This window comes from Rhinoderma darwinii, chromosome 1 (genome assembly GCF_050947455.1).
Source record: "Rhinoderma darwinii isolate aRhiDar2 chromosome 1, aRhiDar2.hap1, whole genome shotgun sequence".
NCBI classification, from domain to species: domain Eukaryota; kingdom Metazoa; phylum Chordata; class Amphibia; order Anura; family Rhinodermatidae; genus Rhinoderma; species Rhinoderma darwinii.
The window spans coordinates 261390785-261409514 of NC_134687.1; the positions used below are offsets into that span (position 1 = coordinate 261390785).

Sequence of the window (18730 nt, forward strand, 5' to 3'; positions counted from 1 at the left end):
ATAAATGGGTCGCGTGTGTTGTGCGTTTTTTCAAAGCACAGCACACGGACGTGATTCACGCTTGTGTAAATCGTGCCTAAGGCCCCATTCTCAACAGGGTGAATCTCGCCCGTGTGCTGATCGTGAAAACCACGCACAGCACACGCGACCCATTATTTTAAATTGGCCTGTTTTCATATGCGTTTCTCACGGGCGTCAATCTTACACGCAAGTGTGCATGAGGCATAAGACGGGGCTGGACGAACGCAAAAAAAGCCGCAAACAACGCCGCAAAAAACAATAAAAAAACAACGCCAAAAAGGCTACGATAAACGCGGGGAAAAACATTTTTAAAAAAACGTGAAAAAAACAGCAAACAAAGAGGCAAAGAACGCCACGAAAAACGACAGGGAAAACGCCACGAAAGACGCAACGAAAAACTCAGAAAAAAAAACCCCCCAAAAAATATGCGAAAAGCGTAGAAAAAAAGGCTATGATAAACGACACGCAAAACGACGAAAAAAATGTGGAACATGACGCGAAAAAAGCCGCAAACAAAGAGGCAAAGAAGGCTGTGAAAAAAAACGGGGAAAACCACACGAAAGACGCAACGAAAAACGCATAAAAAATTTCCGAGAACAACGACGCAAAAAAAGAAACGATAAACGACGCGAAAAAAAGGATACGATAAACGAAACGGAAAACACATTCAAAAACATCGCAAAAAAAGACGCAAACAAACAAGCAAAAAACGCCAAGATAAAGTAAGCGAAAAACGCCCCGAAAAAAATCGGCAAAGAAAAACGCAAACAGCGCACAAAAAACGCCGGGAAAAACGACGCAAAAAACAACGTGCAGGGAGAGGTAAATCTGCCGCAAACTTCAAGACGGAATTTTGAGGCAGATATTGTTCCTGCCAAAAAACTCTGTGTGAACATAGCCTTAGTGGAGAGAGACATGAGATAGAGGAGGGCGGACAAGGGTTAGGGTATGTTCACACGAGGGCGTCCGTAACGGCTGAAATTACGGGGATGTTTCAGCCTGAAAACATCACCGTAATTTCAGCCATACCGGCATGTGCAGGCGCTTGAACGCCGCGTCCATTAGGGGCGTAATTGGCGCTGCTATTCATTGGAGTCAATGAGTAACGGCTCCAATTATGCCCAAAGAAGTGACAGGTCACTTCTTTGACGCGGGCGTCTATTTACGCGCCGTCATTTGACAGCGGCGCATAAATATACGCCTCGTGTGAACAGACAAACGTCTGCCCATTGCTTTCAATGGGCAGATGTTTGTCAACGCTATTGAGGCGCTATTTTCGGACGTAATTCGGGGCAAAAACGCTCGAATTATGTCCGTAATTAGTGCGTGTGAACATACCCTTAGGGTAGACACGAAGAGGTTTATAGACCTGAAAAGAGAAATAAAACATAAATGTGAAAAACATAATGGGGGGGAACATTTGCTCATCATCCTTCAAGAATGTCATCAAGGAGACAAGTCCAGTGAAGGAGGTCAGCGGGAGGAGCAAGGACAGCTCACATGAACTCTTGGAAGGTACGTGCACGCTCATTGCAGCCTGCAATGAGCGTGCACGTGAAAAAAGTTTCATCACAAGGAAAGATCAACAAACCAGAGCTGAACTGCATGTAAACAAACTGTGCTGAATTCAAAGAAGAAATGTGGTAAGTAGAATTTTTTTTAAAAATAATGCTTTATTTAGGTTGTCTGTATAAGGGGTAATGTATGACACAGTTTTTGAAAAAATGTTGGGATCTCGGACAACCCCTTTAAGCTGTGTAACTTCTGCGATCTGACGAGAGCAGGCACGTTCAGCTTAGAATGGGCATTGACATTAAATCCTTTAATCCATAGTCCTTTTTAATCGATTGTGAAACAAAATCGAAACGACATAATAAAAAGTCAACCGCACCACGGATTCCCAGACAGTCTCCCACGCTGGTACTATCGAGGCCTTAAGCTATGTAACTTCTCCGATCTGACGAGAGCAGGCACATTCAGCTTAGAATGGCCACTGGCATTAAATGCTTTAATCCATAGTCCTTTTCAATCGATTGTGAAACAAAATCTAAACGACATAATAAAAAGTCAACCGCACCACGGATTCCCAGACAGTCTCCCACACTGGTACTAGCGAGGCTTTAAGCTGTGTATCTTCTGCGATCGGATGAGAGCAGGCACATTCAGCTTAGAATGGCCATTGACATTAAATGCTTTAATCCATAGTCCTTTTTAATCGATTGTGAAACAAAATCTAAACGACATAATAAAAAGTCAGGCACACCACGGATTCCCAGATAGTCTCCCACACTAGTACTAGCGAGGCCTTAAGGGTATGTGCACACACACTAATTACGTCCGTAATTGACGGACGTATTTCGGCCGCAAGTAGTGGACCGAACACAGTGCAGGGAGCCGGGCTCCTAGTATCGTACTGTCGCTGCAGAATTTAGTATGTCAGTTAACTTCGGACATTTTCTGCATTTGTCTATGAGTTTCAAATTGTTGATCTTCTCTCTCCTGGAGGTTCAGAGAGTGGCCGGCCAGAGACACAATGACACGCATGGGTTGGTGTTCAAACAGTCTCTGCCATGGGGGGCAGATGCATCTTTATTTATAATGAAGAGAGAGAGTAGGTGTTACCCTCATGCTTACACATATACATACCACATATGGTAAAACATAGAGTTCCAAGCTTATCTTAACATATATATTTAGTTTAAATGGATTGCAAGTGTTTTGGGGTTTTGTCATGTCAGCCCTTGTATCAGCTGATTACAAGGTCATTAGGTCATGTGGCCGAAGCCTTAGAATAGAATACTCATCCCCCCTGTAGGCTGTTGTTAGCAGATCTTTGAGCTTTAGTGACAACTCAACTGTCCATTTAAAGCAATATATGTTCACACAAATAAAGATAATTAAAATATTTTTGACAATACTTATGTACAATGCTAGGAGTCCCTGCCTCGCTGCAGGACAACTGTCACGTACTGTAATCATGTTTTCAGTACGGGACAGTAGTTCCACGGAGAGGCAGGGACTCCTAGCATCGTACATAAGTATGATGCTAGGAGCCCGGCTCCCTGCACTGAGTTCGGTCCGGGACTTGCGGCCGAAATACGTCCGTCAATTACGGACGTAATTAGTGTGTGTGCACATACCCTAAGCTGTGTAACTTCAGCAATCTGACGAGAGCAGGCACACAGCTTAGAATGGCCATTGACGTTAAGCGTTTTAATCCATAGTCCTTTTAAATCTATTGTGAAACAAAATCTAAATGACATAATGACGTCACTCACAGGTCCTGCATCGTGTCAGATGAGCGAGGACACATCGGCACGAGAGGCTACAGATGATTCTGCAGCAGCATCGGCGTTTGCAGGTAAGTCGATGTAGCTACTTACCTGCAAATGCTGATGCTACTGCAGAATCAACTGTAGCCTCTGGTGCCGACACGATGCAGGACCTGTGAGGAACGTCACAGATCTGCACTGCCAGAAGCTGGGCGTTCTGAAGAGAAGTGGATGATACTTCTCATCAGAGCGCCCAGCTAGTAAAAGTAGTAAACACGCCCCGATGTACGCACATAATACACGCCCAGTTGTACTTTTACTTTTCAACACGCCCAGTTGTACTTTTGCAAGCCTCATTTGCATAAATACGAAAATGGTCATAACTTGGCCAAAAATGCTCGTTTTTTAAAAATAAAAACGTTACTGTAATCTACATTGCAGCGCCTATCTGCTGCAATAGCAGATAGGGGTTGCAAAATCTGGTGACAGCCTCTTTAAGCTGTGTACCTTCTGCGATCTGACGAGAGCAGGCACATTCAGCTTAGAATGGCCATTGACATTAAATGCTTTAATCCAAAGTCCTTTTTAATCGATTGTGAAACAAAATCTAAACGACATAATAAAAAGTCAACCACACCACGGATACCCAGACAGTCTCCCACACTGGTACTAGCGAGGACTTAAGCTGTGTAACTTCTGCGATCTGACGAGAGCAGGCACATTCAGCTTAGAACGGCCATTGACATTAAGTACTTTAATCAATAGTCCTTTTTAATCGATTGTGTAACAAAATCTAAACAACATAATAAAAAGTCAACCGCACCACGGATTCCCAGACAGTCTCCCACACTAGTACTAGCGAGGTCTTAAAGTGTTATTCATCTGCGATTTGAAGAGAAAAGGCACATTTTAGCTTAGAATGGCCATTAACTTTTAAAGCTTTAGTCTATTTTTAATAAATTGTGAAACAAATTCTAAACAGCATAACAATAGGTCAACAGCACCACGGATTCCCAGACAGTCTCCCACACTGGTACTAGCAAGGCCTTAACCCCTTAAGGTCACAGACTAGTTTGGGCCTTAAGGCTCTGAGCCCATTTTTTAAATCTGACATATTTCACTTTATGTGGTAATAACGTCGGAATGCTTAAACCTATCCAAGCGATTCTGAGACTGTTTTCTCGTGAGACATTGGGCTTTATGTTAGTGGTAAAATTTGGTCGATATATTCAGTGTTTATTTGTGAAAAATTGTAAACTTTAAATGCATGTGCTTGTAAAACAGATGGTTATACCAGCCAAATTAGTTACTAGTTCACATTTCCCATAAGTCTACTTTGGATCTGCATAGTTTTTAGAGCATTGTTTTATTTTTCTTGGACGTTACAAGGCTTAGAACATAAACTGCAATTTCTCATATTTTTAAGAAAATTTCAAAAGCCTTTTTTTTAAGGTACATGTTCAGTTCTGAAGGGGCTTTGAGGGGCCTATGTATTAGAAACCCCTATAAAAAAAAAACATTTTCAAAAGCAGACCCCTCAAAGTATTCAAAATAGCATTTAGAAAGTTTTTTAACCCTTCAGGCATTTCACAGGAATTAATGCAAAGTGGAGGTGAAATTTGCAAATTTCATTTTTCTTGCTGAATTTCAATTTTATTCTATTTTTTTTCTGTAACAAAGAAGGTTTTGCCAGAGAAACACTACTAAATATGTATTGTCCAGATCCTGCAGTTTTTAGAAATTTCCCACATGTGGCTCTAGTGCGCTCGTGGACTAAAACACAAGCCCCAGAAGCAAAGAAGCACGTAGTGCATTTTGGTGCTTCTTTTTTATTAGCATATATTTTAGGCAGCATTCCTGGTTTGGAGAGGTGTTAAGGTGCCAAAACAGTAGGAATCCCCCAAACCTGACCCCATTTTGGAAACTGCACCCCTCAAGGAATTCATTTATGGTTATTGTTACCATTTTGACCCCGTAGTTTTTTCACAGCGCGTATTTGAATTGGGCTGTGAAATTAAAAGAATGACTATGTTTCCAATAAGATGTCATTTTTTATCAGAATTTCTTATTTTCACAGGGAACAAAATGCCCCATTTTGTTGCCCAATTTGTCCTGAGTGCGGCAATATCCCATTTGTGGTGATAAACTGCCGTTTGGGCCCATGGGAGGACTCAGAAGGAAAGGAGCGCTATGTGTTCTTAGGAGTCCAGATTTTGCTGGATTGGTTTTCGGGTGCCATGTCGCATTTGCAGAGCCTCAGAGGTATCAAAGCAATGGAAACTCACCAAAAGTGACCCCATTTTGGAAACTACACCCCTCAAGGAATTCATTTATGGATGTTGTGACCATTTAGACCCCACAGTTTTTTCACTGAATTTATTTGAATTCGGCTGTGAATTTAAAAATTTTCTATTTGTTCCAATAAGAGGTAGTTTTGGCTCAAAATTTCTTATTTTCACAAGGAATAAAATACCCCAATTTGTTGCCCAATTTGTCCTGAGTGCGGCAATACCCCATTTGTGGTGATAAACTGCCGTTTAGGCCTATGGGAGGCCTCAGAAGGAAAGGAGCGCTATGTGTTCTTTGGAGCCCAGATTTTGCTGGATTGGTTTTCGGGTGCCATGTTGCATTTGCAGAGCCTCAGAGGTATCAAAGCAATGGAAACCCACCAGAAGTCACCCCATTTTGGAAACTACACCCCTCAAGGAATTTATTTATGGGTGTTGTGACCATTTAGACCCCACAGTTTTTTCACAGAATTTATTTGAATTGGGCTGTGAATTAAAAAAAAAATATTCTTTCCAATAAGAGGTAGTTTTGGCTCAAAATTTCTTATTTTCATAAGGAATAAAATACCCCATTTTGTTGCCCAATTTGTCCTGAGTGTGGCAATACCCTATTTGTGGTGATAAACTGCCATTTGGGCCCATGGGAGGGCTCAGAAGGAAAGGACCACCATTTGGCCTACTGGAGCTTTTCTGGTGCTAAGTCTTGTACGCAGAAGCCCCTAAGGTACCGGTACAGTTGAAACCCCCGAGAAGTGACCCTGTTTTAAAATCTACACCCCTTAAGACATTCATCTAGAGGTGTAGTGAGCATTTTGACCCCACAGGTATTGTGTAAAAGATAATGTGCTGCAGTTGGTGCAGAGTAAAATTTGCAATTTTCTATACATATATGCCAATTCAGTGTCCGATATAGTGTGCCCAGCATGCGCCACCGGAGATATACACCTCATAAACTGTAATGTTGGTTCTCCCGGGTACGGTAATACCCTACATGTGGCTGTTATCAGCTGCCTGGGCACGCAGCAGGGCTCAGAGGGGAAAGATGAGGAGAGGTAAGCTGTGCGAAGTGGATCAGAGCGAGTAAAACTGGGGTAAATTAAAAATAAAGGGATGGATGATAAATTTTAAAACACTCTTTCATACAGAGCTCTGGTTTTTCGGGACACGCGTCACATTGATATATTGTGTCCCTCCTTATCCCCCTCTTATAGCAGACTTTGCACCTCTTTTGACTTTTTCCCTTCTTGCCAGTTTGGGGAACTTCTCCTAAAAAGTGTTGCCCTGGTACGATGCGTGTGGCCTCGCTTCCAGAAGTACTGTAGGGCTTCAGGACTTGATCTGACAAATCCACCCCTCCCATGTACCTATTGTAGTCCAGGATGCAGTCTGGTTTGGGGGTCTCTGTACTGGTACCTCGTACAGGTACATGGGTACTGGTGTGGCATCTCCCTTGTCTTGTACTTGACACACAATATGTTGCTGCTAGAATGTGCCCTGCTCTCACCCCTTCTTGTTTGCCCAAGCAGAGTCTTAGGGAGGCCTCTCAGATTTCTTCTAGCAGTGCCGCATGCCGCAGGACTTCTGGAAGCGAGGCAGTTGAAGAGTGGGACGCTGGTATAAAAATTATCCAGGTAGAGTAGGTAACCCTGGTCCAGCAGTGGGTGCACCAAATCCCACACAATTTTTGTATTAACTCCCAGTAAGGGGGGGCATTCTGGGGGCTGAATACTGGTGTCCTTCCCTTCATATATCCTAAATTTGTAGGTATACCCTGATGCACTCTCGCACAGCTTATACATCTTCACGCCATACCTTGCCCTCCTACCCGGCAGGTACTGGTGGAATTGAACCCTCCCTTTAAAATGTACCAAGGACTCATCAATAGAAATACACTTCTCGGGGCTGTATGCTTGGGAAAACCGGGCACTGAAACGGTCTAATAGGGGTCTCCGTTTATACAAACGGTCAAAACTTGGGTAATTTCGGGGTGGGCACGGCTCATTATGAGTATAATGTAAGAAGCGAAGTATTGCCTCATTTTTATTTTATTTTTTAGTTTCCAGCTCAGTTCTGAAGTTGCTTTGAGGGGCCCATATATTAGACACCCTTATCAAACACCCCATTTCAGAAACTAGACCCCTCAAAGTATTCACAACAGCATTTAGAAAGTTTATTAACCCTTTAGGTGTTTCACAGGAATTTAGAGCAAAGTAGAGGTGACATTTAATTAATTTAATTTATTAGGAACCATATCCGGTTTGAAGAGGTCTTGTGGTGCTAAAACAGTGGAAACCCCCCAAAAGTGACCCCTTTTTGGAAACTAGAGACCTTGAGGAATTCATTGTAGTTTTCTTGGGGTGCATGCGACTTTTTGATCAGTTTTTATTCTATTTTTAAGAGGCATGGTGACTAAAAAACAGGAATTTTACTATTGTTTTTTATTCTATTTTTTTTACAGCGTTCACCATGCGCTATAAATGACAAATTCACTTTATTCTGCGGGGCGATACGATTATGGCGATACCCTATGTTTATAGTTTTATTTTATGTCTTATGGCGTTTGCACAATAAAATACATTTTGTAAAGTATAATTTATTTTTTGTGTTACCTTATTCTAAGAGCCATAACTGTTTTATTTTTCCATCAGGAAAGTCGTGCGAGGACTTATTTTTGTGTAACGAACTGTAGTTTCGATCAGTACCATTTTTAGGTACATGCGACTTTTTGATCTCTTTTTATTCCATTTTTTGGGAGATGAAGTGACCAAACAATTGTGATTGTGGTACGTTTTATTATTATTTTCTTTTACGGCGTTCACCGCGTGGGATAAATAACAACATTGTTTTGTAGTTCAGGACATTACGGACGCGGCGATACCAATTATGTATAGTTTATTTGTTTATTTATATATTTTTATTAATAATAAAGGACTGATAAGGGAAAAAGGGGGATTTTTACTTTTGGCACTTTTAAAACTTTTATTTTATTATTTTTACACTACTTTTTTTTACTTTTGTACACTTTTTTTACTTTGTCCCACTAGGGGACATGAGGGAAGGAGGCTCTGATCGCTATTCTAATACACTGCACTACATACGTAGTGCAGTGTATTAGAACTGTCAGCTGTTCGCTGACAGCAAGCATAGTGGGTCCTGACTTTGTCAGGACCCACTAGGCTTCCGTCGATGGCGTAGCCAGAGGCCATTGTTAGGATTCTGGTTGCCATAGTAGCCATCACGGCCCGCTATCGTGTAGCAGGCCGGCGATGGCAGCTTAACCCCTAAGAAGCTATTGAATGCGGCTTCTAAGGGGTTAATCGGCAGGGACGACCACAATCGGTCCCTGCACACTAAGCTGTGATAGCCTGCTGTTGGAAACAGCAGGTATCACAGCTCAAACACACACTGGGGAAAGATGGCACCGTGTTAACTCAGGTCAGTACTATTACTGAGCTGAGCGCGAACGATGCGCTCAGCACGACGTAATAGTACTGACCTGAGCGCGAAGGAGTTAAGCTGTGTAACTTCTGTGATCTGACGAGAGCAGGCACATTCAGCTTAGAATGCCATTGACATTAAATGCTTTAATCCATAGTCCTTTTTAATCGATTGTGAAACAAAATCTAAACGACATAATAAAAAGTCAACCGCACCACGGATTCCCGAACAGTCTCCCACACTGGTACTAGCGAGGCCTTAAGCTGTGTAACTTCTGTGATCTGATGAGAGCAGGCACATTCAGCTAAGAATGGCCATTGCCATTAAATGCTTTAATCCATAGTACTTTTTAATTTACCCATTAGACGTCTATGAGGGACAGTGTCAAATGCCTTTGCAAAGTCCAAAAACACTATATCCACAGCGGCCCCTCTGTCTAGGCTTCTGCTCACCTCTTTATAAAAACAGATCAGGTTAGATTGACAATTTCTGTTCTTAGTAAAACCGTGCTGGCTGTTGTGGTATCCCAGAGGATGCAGATGTTATGAGAGGACCTGATGGGAGTAGTAGTCCCCCTAATGGCTGGTTTATTAGTGATATCACGGTCGCGGCAGTGGGGTCCTACCCTGGGCACCTCTCTTAGGACACACACAACAAGTCAATTGTCAAAAAATGGAAAGCAAAATCAGACACTGTTCTCTGCTAACCAAAAGTCTTTTTACTGAGGAGTACTTCCATAAAGTGCAGCAATAATTCACAGCAATGCAGTCTCTCATTACAAGTATAGTGGAGAGTGCATGTGAGGAGGACCCCTTGTTAGCTGACTTGCAGGGATATGCTTGTGAGGAGTGTTGCTGACACAGTACTTTCCTCAGATTATCCAGATTATGGTTTTGGGGGAGACACAGTCCTTACTATGGCTACAGAAGGGATCTGCACCGGTTGGCTCCCGGCGGGTGACTAACTTGAGGGAAATGTAGTTACTCGTGTTTACTGGGCCGCGGTATCCGACAGCCGGATGCGGACCTAAGACATGTGGCTTGGAAACCACGGAGCACTGGACTTGACCGGAGGCCTACTTTAAGGTCCAGGATTGCAGAAAGACTCCTCTTGAAACTGCTCCTTTCTGGCAGATAGATTCTCTCCTTCTCGGAGGCGGTAGGAATGTATATGTTATCCCCTCTGTATGGACTGGTGAATGGTCCTAGGAATATCTGTGCTTTGCATGGGCCGTGAGATTCACCATGCAGCTCCTAGGCGTGGCAGGTAAGTAGCTGTAGATTCCCTGCCATCTCTTGCACAGCATGGGTTACTGGCACCTCACACTAGACTCCCCAGAACTCATCTGCACTGGTTTTCCTGCCCTCTGCTAAGAGGTAGGCTGGGCTAAAGTCTCCACCCACAGAATACTAGAAGTTTCTGGAGGGAAAACTGGTTATGACTCAGCAGTGATTAAAATCCTACACTCACATGCACTTACAATGGGTCAACCATAGATGGCAGCAAATGATAATATACACAGTGTATGCACCGGAAATACATGATATACAGAGGCATACTGACACACAGTACTATTACATTGTGACAAACCTACTACCATACGACAACTACTCCTATTATGGAAGTAGGGAGTGTACTGGGACACTACACTGTCACTTATACTACTATTTTTTTGTCACATAATCCTTTATATAGTCCCTCAATAGCCCCTCAACATGCATCGTGGGGAAAATGTTTAAACTGGCCCATAAAATTTTCTTGCAACAGGTTGAGGAAATGTCTCCCCTTTGCAGTTGAAACCAAATATAATTTCAGGTCCGGAAGGCTAAGTCCACCTCTAGTGGTTGAGAGATGCAAAGTAGATTCACCTACTCTAGGTCCACGGTTTGCCCATATAAATTTATTTATTATCCGTTGTATATGCGAGATAGCATGTAAAGGAACTCTTACGAGGAGAACACTAAATAAGTACAGTATCTTGGGTAGAATAGTAATTCTAGCTGCAATGAGCCTGTCCATCCATGATATGTGGTATCTGGACCATTCCTCTAGAAGCTTCCTGATATATGCAAATTTTTTGGGGTAGTTTCTAAGGTATAGATTATTTGGGTCTCTAGTAAGAGTAATTCCCGAGTATGTCTGTAAAGGATCTGCCAGGCACAGCGGGGTTAACTCCCAGAACTAATCAGTCAGCACCTGAGAATACTTCCCTGAGACTGACTCCTGCTTCCACCATTCAGGCTGGCAGGCTTAGGAGTGGGAGAGCCTATCGTAACCTGGCCAGACTCAGCTAGCTCCCGCCCTCGGTCTATTTAAGCCTGCACTTCCTGTCCCTCGGTGCTTGTTATTGCTTGTGTTTCCCTCCTTGTGGTTTCCTGGCCCAGCTACAGCTCCTGCTATTTTTGATCCTGCTCCATACAGACCCTGGCTTACCGACTACTCTTCTGCTTTTCGTTTTGTACCTCGCACACTCCTGGCTTGACTCGGCTCGTTCACCACTCTGGTTGCTCACGGTGTTGCCGTGGGCAACGGCCCCTTTTCCTTGCTTGTGTTCCTTGTATGTTTGTCGTGTTTGTCGTACACTTACTGAGCGCAGGGACCGCCGCCCAGTTGTACCCCGTCGCCTAGGGCGGGTCGTTGCAAGTAGGCAGGGACAGAGTGGCGGGTAGATTAGGGCTCACTTGTCCGTCTCCCTACCCTCTGCCATTACATACTGAAATCTCCATACTGTAATCTGGATAGTCTGCAGCTCTGGCACTGATGGAGATGGGCGCAGCAGGTAACGCCAGACGTGGCAGATGACAGCAGGTGCCGCAGGTTGCGCCAGACGTGGCAAATCCTTCTGGACGTGGCGGATGACACAGATGCCGCAGGTTGCGCCAGGTGTGGCGAATCCCTCTGGACGTGGCAGATGACACAGATGCAGTAGACACGACTCCAACTAGTAGGCACAGGAACAAGAATACTGTAATGGCAGAGGGTAGGGAGACGGACAAGTGAGCCCTAATCTACCCGCCACTCTGTCCCTGCCTACTTGCAACGACCCGCCCTAGGCGACGGGGTACAACTGGGCGGCGGTCCCTGTGCTCAGTAAGTGCACGACAAACACGACAAACATACAAGGAACACAAGCAAGGAAAAGGGGCCGTTGCCCACGGCAACACCGTGAGCAACCAGAGTGGTGAACGAGCCGAGTCAAGCCAGGAGTGTGCGAGGTACAAAACGAAAAGCAGAAGAGTAGTCGGTAAGCCAGGGTCTGTATGGAGCAGGATCAAAAATAGCAGGAGCTGTAGCTGGGCCAGGAAACCACAAGGAGGGAAACACAAGCAATAACAAGCACCGAGGGACAGGAAGTGCAGGCTTAAATAGACCGAGGGCGGGAGCTAGCTGAGTCTGGCCAGGTTACGATAGGCTCTCCCACTCCTAAGCCTGCCAGCCTGAATGGTGGAAGCAGGAGTCAGTCTCAGGGAAGTATTCTCAGGTGCTGACTGATTAGTTCTGGGAGTTAACCCCGCTGTGCCTGGCAGATCCTTTACAATGTCATGTTAGAATGTTTCCATTGAAAACCAAAATTAAGTTTTATCAATTAAACTTGACCCGGTGACAGATTAATATGCATAGCAGTTGATTTAAGTGGATTACTACCAATCCCGAATATGATCCAAAGCGAGTAAGGCTGGGTTCACACGAGCACATTAACGTCCGTAATGGACGGACGTATTTCGGCCAGAAGGCCCGGACCAAACTCAGTGCAGGGAGCCGGGCTCCTAGCATCATAGTTATGTACGATGCTAGGAGTCCCTGCCTCTCCGTGGAACTACTGTCCCGTACTGAAAACATGATTACAGTACGGGACAGTTGTCCTGCAGAGAGGAAGAGACTCCTAGCATCGTACATAACTATGATGCCAGGAGTCCGGCTCTCTGCACTGAGTTCGGTCCGGGACTTCCGCCCGAAATACGTCCGTCCATTACGGACGTTAATGTGCTCGTGTGAACCCAGCCTAAGAGTATCCCATAAGGTTTGGTAAAGAGACGAGTGGTGTTGTAATGAATAAAAGCATATCATCCGCATATATGCAAAATATGAACTCATGAGTATCTAAACTGTATCCCTTAATGTCCTGATTTTGGCCCCATGCACACGACAATAAAAAAATTCCAGAACTGCGGACCGCAATACGGTCCGCAATTACGGATCCGTCCGGTTCTATTGGCCGTGGACTGTGATTACAGGCACGGCCGTGTGCATGAGACCTTAGGCGAATCTTCTGTGCAAGAGGCTGCATGGCGAGAGCAAACAAGAGAAGAAATAGCGGGCATCCCTGCCGCGTCCCATTTGTATAGAAAAATATGGAGAGTATTAACCTAAGAATATTACTCTGGCTTGAGGAGAGTGATATAACGCTCTGATAGCCAACAGATATGGACCCTCGATGCCGAATTGGAGAAGCGTGCTATATAAATAGGTCCAGTTGACAGAGTCAAATGCCTTCTGAATATCGAGGCTCAATACAAGTAATTGGTGTTTGTGAGAAGAAGCATGAAGAATAACATTGTGAGCCAGTCTAATGTTGTCTGTCGATTGTCGTGTTGGTATGAAACCGGTTTGATCAGGGGAAACTAACGATATCATATAAGGTGCTAGTCTAAATAGCTTGTAGTCTACATTAAGTACCAAAATAGGACGTAGGTTAGTACAGTCGGTTCCGTCCTTACCAGGTTTTGGGATTAGTGAAATATTGGCACGAGAGAATTCTGAGGGTGGCATTTCGCCTTCCATAAGTGTATTGAAATACGCAATTAAGTGAGGAGTCAATATATGTGAAAATGTTTTGTAATATAGGGCGGAGTAGCCATCAGGGCCCGGGCTCTTTGATGAGGCCAGGGTTTTTATGCTTTCACTGATCTCATCTGCTGTGATGGGAGAGTTATGCTTTAAAGAGGCTCTGTCACCAGATTTTGCAACCCCTATCTGCTATTGCAGCAGATAGGCGCTGCAATGTAGATTACAGTAACGTTTTTATTTTAAAAAAACGAGCATTTTTGGCCAAGTTATGACCATTTTTGTATTTATGCAAATGAGGCTTGCAAAAGTACAACTGGGCGTGTTTAAAAGTAAAAGTACAACTGGGCGTGTATTATGTGCGTACATCGGGGCGTATTTACTACTTTTACTAGCTGGGCGTTCTGACGAGAAGTATCATCCACTTCTCTTCAGAACGCCCAGCTTCTGGCAGTGCAGACACAGCCGTGTTCTCGAGAGATCACGCTGTGACGTCACTCACAGGTCCTGCATCGTGTCAGACGAGCGAGGACACATCGGCACCAGAGGCTACATTTGATTCTGCAGCAGCATCGGCATTTGCAGGTAAGTCGATGTAGCTACTTACCTGCAAGCGCTGATGCTGCTGCAGAATCAACTGTAGTCTCTGGTGCCGATGTGTCCTCGCTCGTCTGACACGATGCAGGACCTGTGAGTGACGACACAGCGTGATCTGTGTCTGCACTGCCAGAAGCTGGGCGTTCTGAAGAGAAGTGGATGATACTTCTCGTCAGAACGCCCAGCTAGTAAAAGTAGTAAAAACGCTCCGATGTACGCACATAATACACGCCCAGTTGTACTTTTACTTTTAAACACGCCCAGTTGTACTTTTGCAAACCTCATTTGCATAAATACAAAAATAGTCATAACTTGGCCAAAAATGCTCGTTTTTTAAAAATAAAAACGTTACTGTAATCTACATTGCAGCGCCTATCTGCTGCAATAGCAGATAGGGGTTGCAAAATCTGGTGACAGAGCCTCTTTAATCTCGCCTCATCCATCAGAGATGGAAGTGACTGCGTTGAAAGCTATCCATGCAGGTTGTGAGTGTTTAAAGAGGAGGGCCCACCATATAGAGTATTACAGAATTTACTCATAGTGTCTAATATATCAAGTGTATTAGAAGTAAGTAGTAAGTTGTTATGCAGTTGGTAAATCTGTTTGCCTCTAATGTGAGAGTTCAGTTTTCGTGCAAACATAGAGGTAGCTCTGTTAGAGTATGCATGCATATAGTTTTGCTTTTCCCAATCGAAGTGCTTTTTCAGCTTTACAGTCCTCCAATGCCCTGAGAGAAGAGCGAGTTTCCTTTATCTGAGTTTTTAATAGGGTAGTAGGAGTATTAATATATTTACGTTCCAGCCTGCTGAGGTTCGATAACAGTGTATTAAGAAGTTCTAACCGTTCTTTTTTGAGTCTAAACCCCTGTTCTATTAATAATCCTCGCAATACAGCTTTATGCGCCAACCATATCTGAGCAGGAGATAAATCCAGTTGAGTGTTTGTAGCAAAATATTCTTGTAGGGAGTTTGTTAGGGTCGTGACTGCTTCTGGATGAGATACTAGGGAGTCATTTAGTCTCCATGATGGTACCCATATGGAGTTGCCGATACATACGTGTAGTGAGTGAATATTATGATCCGACCATGCACATTGGATGTAAGAGGTATTATGTGGTCTAGTGGATAGATGGGAGGATGTGAGAATATAATTATCCTACAGTAACTATCGTGTACTGTAGCGTAAAAAGAGTACTCCCTGTCTAGGGGAAGATCCTGTCTCCATAAATCTACAAGTGATAATTGTTTCATACTATGTGTGAGTGCAGTGGTGTTGGAATTGCTTAGATCCCATTCTGCATTCATCACTATGTTAAAGTCGTCCCCGAGAATAATATAGGAGTCCGAGAATTTCTCCAGCTGTCAGAAGAAATTGTCAAAGAAGGTGGTTGCGGAGGAGTTAGGTGAATAAATTGAAGCAAACGTGACACGTTGCCCCTCTAGTTGGCCTGTAAGGATAATGTATCTACCATCAGGTTCTATAATGGAGTCTGTTACTGTATGTGGAAGTGTATTCCTGAATAGAATTGCCACTTTTTTTTGTGTCTGAGGTAGATATGTACAAAACCACAAAAAAGGCCATACTTACTAAGTGAGTGGGTGGGTGAAAACCCGTTCCTAGCAGGACGCAGACAGGTCAAAAAATGCTGCAGAAGGAGGGTGCATTAAATAGTGATAGCCACTCCCACTAGTCTTGAGGGGAGTGGCGAACTAAGTGCTCACAAGTGTGCGATAAATGAGTGTCAGTGTTAGTGTAGTGCTAGGGTGTGAATGTTTGGTAAAAAAGAAATGTGTATGTATGGAAGTGTGAGAACTGTGTAATAATGTAATAAAAAATAAATGTGTGATGAATAGGGGTCAGTGCTGTGAATAGTACATGGGGTGTCAGTACTATGTCTAATACGTGGAGGGATAATGTGCTGGTCATCAGGCATAGCATATCTTGCCGGATCACAGCCTATTTGTAACGCCGCTACTGTTTGCTAAGGCGGGCTGCTCTGCATGCCAAACCAAGGACTAGCACATCATGTCCTCCCAGCATATAAGACCTGGCCGCATTCTGAAAAAAAGTATACATATTAAAAATATCCATGAAACATGGGGTATTAGTTGTTATTTTGGCCAAAATACACAAAGCTCGCAACCCAACGTCAAGGGTCCCCAGTGCCATGCGAGTCCTTAACTAGAACTTTTCATTCCTAATTTAAAAACACAAGCAGAAAAAAATCCGGCAAGATATGCTATGCCTGATGACCTGCACATTATCCCTCCACGTATTACACATAGTACTGACACCCCATGCACTATTCACAGCACTGACCCCTATTCATCACACTTATTTATTTTTTATTACATTATTACACAGTTCTCACACTTCCATACATACACATTTCTTTTTTACCATACATTCACACCCTAGCACTACACTAACACTGACACTCATTTATCGCACTCTTGTGAGCACTTAGTTCGCCACTCCCCTCAAGACAAGTGGGAGTGGCTATCACTATTTAATGCACCCTCCTTCTGCATAATTTTTTGACCTGTCTGCGTCCTGCTGGGAACGAGTTTTCACCCACCCATTTAGTAAGTATGGCCTTTTTTGTGGTTTTGATGTTATCTATGTCCCATTTTTTTCTTCTGAGGTAGCTATGTACACTCTGGAATGATCTGTCAAAATATTTAGGATAACTGTAGTGGGTGAAATGCATTTCCTGTAACATTATCACGTCACCATGAAGCCTCTTGTAGTTGGAGAAAGCCACTCGTCTCTTTGTCGGGCTGTTAAATCCTTTTACATTATGTGTAATCACAGTATAATCCATAGAAATACATTAAAGTTTAAGCTACAGAGACAAAAAGAAAGTACTTTTGTACGTAGTGTATAGCTGCCCCTAGAAAGAACAAAACTATTAACAGTTATCTTCATAACATAGAAACAATAGCGGAGATTGGCTAAATGCCCTCAGTGATCCCATCAGGGTTTCTTTATCTCTTACTTTTTCTGCCAAGCAAATCCAGTGCCCGTTAGATAGGGCCTTGAGCAAGCTCAGTAAAATGAATATGGGGGAGTCACCAGTTCTTTGGTCGAACTCGCCATAGTACTAAGTTTGTTAAGCAATTTTAGTCATGTTGAAAAATAGGATAGATATTGAAAAGTACAAAAATACATTTACCAAGTAAGGATAAACAGTGGAATATAAAGCAATAGCAAAAGAATAAAAGTTGGCGCTGCTGCAATCAATAGTCCTCCGGGCGTTTGGCAGATCACTGCCCAGGCAGCATGTACACTGACATGGTATGTGTCAAGGGAGGTGCAGGCTCAGCAAGAAAAGTTCATATATAGCGAGGCTGTGAACTTGTGCATATCTCCGTCTCCCCCCACTTCTCAGTGAGCAATAAAACATATGAAAACGTCAGATTTGGGTGAGTGCGGCTCTATTTCTTTCTTCATTCAGTGCAATATGTTCGGTCCAATTCCTCTCCATCCCAGGTGGAAAGGTGGAGTGTTACAAGAGAGCTAAGCAGATAAACTCCGAAGTGACCCTGACAGCTGGCAGGCAGTAAACATTCAAGGAAAAACCATATGTGCAAAAGCACACAAATACCCAGCTTTCCCAGCTATCAATGAATGTGTAGGAATAAAATGTAACTTTTATTAAGTCTAACTAAAAGGACAATAATGGGACATACAACGTGTAATTTAAAAGTAGCCAAAGCAGACCAGCAAGGAATAGTATACGGAGGAACGTAAACGAGATGAGTGAAACGAGTGCAACTAAGCACAGGTATAACAGACCAGCGGCAGTCGTACGTTCTACCGCTGACAGTTGCAGTTAAATTGCTGGCCTAACATTGAATTAAAAGCACTAAACCCCCACCACCCCGACTTGTTTCGCTACACACGTAGCGTCCTCCGGGGTATAATGGGGCTAATGACGGCGTGCACGAGGTTTCCTTCTCTTAAAACCTCGGAAGTGACATGCATGGAGGTGCAGCCAGAATCCGGCCAATAGGAGTGCCTAGATGGTGACGAGCCTCCAGCCAATATGATGGACAGGAGTGCCGTCCAATCAGAGGAACAAGGTCCGCAGCCAATCAACATGCTCGGGTGGCGCATGCGTACAGCAGGGAAAATGGCTGTTAGGAGAAAGAGGGGAGTGAAGTATCTGCCCATGACAGAGAACTTAGAGAACGGACAACCTAAAAGGTAAGTACACAATCATCACTAGAGGATGAATCGATATTGCTAGTAGCAAGTGTATAAATGAAAAGTAAGTGTTGCAGTATAAAGGAGCGACGGAGGCACATAGCAGAACACTTGCAAGTA

General features: G+C 43.7%; 2 pseudogenes; both read right to left on the reverse strand.

The window, feature by feature from the left end:
• Positions 1 to 2086: 2086 nt before the first annotated feature.
• LOC142670324 (5S ribosomal RNA) lies at positions 2087 to 2205 on the reverse strand (annotated as a pseudogene).
• A 7017-nt stretch (positions 2206 to 9222) lies between these two features.
• LOC142695258 (5S ribosomal RNA) lies at positions 9223 to 9341 on the reverse strand (annotated as a pseudogene).
• Positions 9342 to 18730: the final 9389 nt, after the last annotated feature.